Here is a 5,073-nt window from a genome sequence, read left to right as displayed (position 1 = left end):
ACTCTGCGGCTCAGCATAGTCATGATTACTTCGGTCATGTTGGAGTTCGGCCATGATAAAAACCATCTCACTTGGTTTAAGCAGTGAGGGGGGTGTTGAAAGATAAGCATTATCTTTCAAGAGTAAGAATCCTAGGAGGACTCTGCATGGAGGAGTAGAAGTCCTACTAGGAGTATGCCACACGAAACCTATAAAAGCTCACAAACATCACCTTTGGAGAGGTAACATACAACTTTGCTTTTTGAATACACGGAGCTTTTGTCTATTTGTCAAGCTTACTAACTTAGGCATCGGAGAGGTTTCCGGCACACACCCACCGGTTAGCTCACGTTTGTGTTTTTAGGTGATAAAGCGACGACGTACAGAGGAGCGCAGACTTGATCAACAGGATTATACGAGAAAGTTTATTTCTTTCCCGTACAATTGGCGCCGTATGTGGGAAAAACAGACAGGACAAAACCTCTTGATCAAGCTTTGCCTCTTGAGGAACAATGGCGCACAATGAAGAATTACCACAGTCCGCCATCGATGGGCAAACACCAAATGGGGGGGCCAGGCGTAAAGGATTACCTTCTATCCCTCCCATGGCGGACTTGGAGTCCCAACGACATAACCCCAGGAGAGATACTAGGGGAAGACGGACTCACAGCCCCCGTCACTCTCGTTCACAAAGTCCTGACAGGCAAAGGCGAAGGATTGATCCTCAAGTACTGGAGGACCGCGTGAAGGAGCAAGACGAATTGATAAGCAAGATGGCGGCGGACATGGAGGCCTTGAAGCGCCAGATGAAGAACAAAGAAGTAACGACAGGAGAGGGGCGCAAAAATAAAATGCCCCCTTGCCACTCAGAAAATCGTAGTAGGAATACCACACCCTCGCAAGGAGAGAGTAGAAGCCTCAGGAAAGGCGATACTCAATCCAGGTCTTCCAGAACTCGTCACTCCAGGTCTGAGAGGACGAGATCTGAAAGATCATACACTGAAGGAAGCACGTATTGGCCCTCACATACGCACCAAACCAGATCTAGACAGATAGAGTTACCCAGATCATCCGACTTACGAATCGTGCTCGAAGAAAAAGCACGATGCAAGGAGGATGCCAGGGCACGGGATCCACACAGAGTTTCTGCCTTACAGCGGTTGGCTCCTCGGACGCATGGAAGCGTCGAGGTTAGAATGCCAATACCGCGCTCTGCTTACGAACCAACGGACAAAGCATTAGCAAGGCTTCAAACTTCGCCGTTTGTTCTGGCGATTGAAAACGCGCCCCTACCATCAGGCTTCCTTCAACCCAAAATCACTACATATGAAGGGAAGACGGACCCCTACTTACACTTGAGCCACTTTCGCCAGGTCATGGCTGTATACAGGCGAAACGAGGCCTTAATGTGCATACTCTTCCCATCTAGCCTTGGCGACCTAGGCTTGACTTGGTTCGAGAAACTTCTAGAGGGCAGTATAGCCTCTTGGGCACAATTGGCAGAAGCCTTCGTAACAAGGTTCCGAACAAACACTAAAATCCCAGTGGAGATCGACCAGTTACTCTCCATCGACATGGGCGATAAAGAGACCCTAAGATCTTACAATAGTCGCTACTGGGAGACATTCAATCAGATTGGGGACTGCCCCACCAATCTCGCCATTGCACAGTATAAAAGAGGCCTTCCAGTCGGGAACAGACTAAGGGACTCGATCACCATGACGCCACCCCTCACCATGGAAGCCTTGATGGAAAGAGTGCATCAGCACATCAGGGTAGAAGAGGATAGCGCACGTTCCAAAGCAAAATCTGGGGCGACCACAGTACCAGAAAAGAAGATCTCAGCGAAGGTTAATACGGTAGATCGACCGAACAGAAACGGACGTGGCAGACGGGATAACAGAGAAGACCCAGATAAAAGATGGTTGAGAATCCGCACTGCCATAACCACGGTGTTCAAGAAACCAATATATCGGATTCTGAGCGAAATAAGAGATGAGCCTTTCGTCAAATGGCCAGCTAAGTTGGAAGAAGCACAGAAAGACTACGACGAGAGATCGCGGTGCACCTTCCATAAACAAAAAGGGCACCGCACTGAGAATTGCACACCATTGAAACAGCACCTGGAGGAGTTGGTGGCGGCAGGTCACTTGGATAAATACATTGAAGGAGGGACGCAACCAGCCCCCCCAGGACCATAATAACCCCAATGGGATGCCAATCGACGCCTCGCCTCAAGGCATTATCAATGTGATACATGGAGTTTTCGAACCTGAGCGTGTATGTGAGCTCAGGGGATCAATCAAAAAGGCCGAGCATTTAAGAGAGGTTCTAAGTGCCCAACTTGCCATCAAGAAGGGGAAGACAGAAGCCACAAATGTCATGTCCTTTCCAGATAAAGACTTAGAACGGATATATTGCCCTCACAATGATGCCCTGGTCGTCACTCTCCGAGTTAAGGATTTTGACGTCAAGCGGATTCTGATTGACCAGGGTAGTTCATGTGAAATCATGTACTACGAAACATTTAAACAACTGAAGCTACAAGACAAAGACTTGGCGCCTGCTGTATCTCCCCTAATTGGATTCAACTCCATGCCAGAATGGTCCGTCGGCAAAATAATTCTTCCAGTTAGAGCAGGAAGCGTGACGAAACAAGTGGAGTTCTGGGTATTGAAGGTCCCCTCCACTTACAACATCATCCTGGGCAGAACATGGCTGCATGCCATGCGATCGGTGGCGTCATCCTACCACCAAGTAATGCGGTTCCCCAATGACACCGGTGTAATTGAAGAAGTCTATGGAGATCAGATCATATCGAAGCAATGCTTCGTCACGGTAAATGGCAGCCGCGCTGCCAAAGGATACGTTCATTCGGTAGAAGAACCTGAGAGTAATGAGCTATTCGTAGATATCGGCAAAGCGGCGGATCAGAAAGCAGTGGAGGACTTGGTAGAGGTAAAAATAGATGAAAAGAACCCGGATAAGTTCTTTTTGCTCAGTTCATCGTTGTCCAGCACTGAGAGATTAGAGGTCTTGGAATTCTTAACCTCTAACATCGAAGTGTTCGCCTGGACACCCTACAACATGCCAGGCATTGATCCAAACTTCATCTGTCACCAACTTAATGTCCACCCATCCGCCAGACCAGTCATTCAGTGTACTCGCAGATCGGCACTTCACCATACCGAAATAGTGGCGGAAGAAGTAGGTAACCTACTGGAGGCAGGAGCAATTAGAGAGGTGCACTACCCAAAATAGATCTCCAACACGGTCGTAGTGCCAAAGAAGAATGGCAAATGGCGTGTCTGCGTCGACTACAAAACAGTCAACAAGGCGGGGCAAAACCGACTTAGCTTTCTGGATGCATACAGAGGCTACCACCAAATCGCCATGCATGAACCAGACCAAGAGGTCACATCCTTTACAACTCCGAGAGGACTATACTGTTACAAGGTCATGTCCTTTGGCCTGAAAAACGCAGAGGCAACATTCCAATGAATGGTCACCAAGATGTTTGAACCATTGTTAGGAAGAACGATGGAGGCTTACATCGATGACATGGTGGTCAAAAGCAAGGATGAAAATAACCATCTCAAGGACCTAGGAGAGATGTTTGAATTCCTAAAGAAGCACAGGTTGCGCCTCAACGCATCTAAGTGTGCATTCGGAGTAGGATCTGGCAAATTCTTGGGCTTCCTTGTGACCAACCGGGGTATAGAAGCGGACCCCTCCCAGATCAAAGCAATTCAGGATTTGGAGAGACCAAACTCAGTAAAAAAAGTACAGCATCTCACCGGCATGGCTGCCGCGCTCAATCGGTTCATAAGCCAATCGTCAGACAGACTACGACCATTCTTTCAAGCTTTAAAAGCCAAGTTCGAATGGGACGAAGAATGCGACCGAGCACTGGAAAGCCTAAAAGAATACATGTCCTCTCCACCATTGCTGGTCACCCCAATACCAGGAGAAGAACTCTTCCTATACCTTGCAGTCTCTCAGCACGCAATTAGCGCAGTGTTGGTCCGTGCGGAAGGAATTCAACATCTGCCCATCTATTATGTTAGCAAGACATTGCTGGGAGCCGAAACAAGGTATTTGCCACTAGAAAAACTGGCATTTGCCTTGATGATGGCCTCCAAGAAATTGGCACACTACGTTCACGCCCACACCATAGTCGTCCTCACAACTTTCCCACTAAAAGCTTTGTTTGAGAGGGCGAACTTTTCTGGGCGAATTTTGAAGTGGGCAGTAGAGCTGGGACAATTCGACGTCAAGTTCCAACCTAGAACCGCAGTGAAAGCCCAATCTTTGGCAAACTTCGTCGTAGAGTTTACTCCTAGAAGTCATCATATCTGCCCAGTCGACCTAACTGACACAACCAAACTAGGGATGGAAGATGACGTCGGAATAGCGCAACCCCTAGCAGAAGGTACTCAGTCAGACTCCAAGGCAGACCAGACTAAAGACAGCAAGGAAGAAACAAACCAAGCTTTAACAAACCAAGACTCACCAACAAATAAAGACTTGGTTCAATCAGATAGCGAGGGGCAGATAGCAAGCATAGACCTTGAAAAAAACACCAGCAACATTCTTGACCCCATGACATCATCCGACCCCTCCATTTGCTGGAAGTTGTTCGTTGGTGAGATGTGAAAGCTCTTTGTGGATGGAGCATCCAACCGGCATGGTGCAGGACTTGGCATAGTCCTCATCTCACCAGACGGCCTGGTTGTGGAGCAAGCAATTAACCTTGGCTTCCCAGCATCAAACAATGAAGCGGAATACGAAGCACTACTAGTAGGACTCAAATCAGCATACCACATGAAGGCCACCGAATTAATGGTCTACAGCGACTCACAGTTGGTGGTGAACCAAATTTCTGGCGACTATGAAGCAAAGGATGATAGGATGGCCAAGTACCAAGAATTGGTCAGAACAGAAATCAAGAAATTTGAAGTAGTGAGGATAGAACAGATAGGCAGGGAGGAGAACAGCAGAGCAGACGAACTAGCAGGCTTCGCGTCAATGGCAGACACCTCCATCCCTCATCCACTACTGATCGACTACCTACCTAGACCAAGCATTGAGGAC

The sequence above is a fragment of the Camellia sinensis genome, chromosome 5 (assembly GCF_055761805.1).
Source record: "Camellia sinensis isolate YWXY chromosome 5, ASM5576180v1, whole genome shotgun sequence".
In the NCBI taxonomy this organism is placed as follows: domain Eukaryota; kingdom Viridiplantae; phylum Streptophyta; class Magnoliopsida; order Ericales; family Theaceae; genus Camellia; species Camellia sinensis.
The sequence above is the reverse complement of the archived record's forward strand: the minus strand, read 5'-3'. Positions refer to the sequence as shown.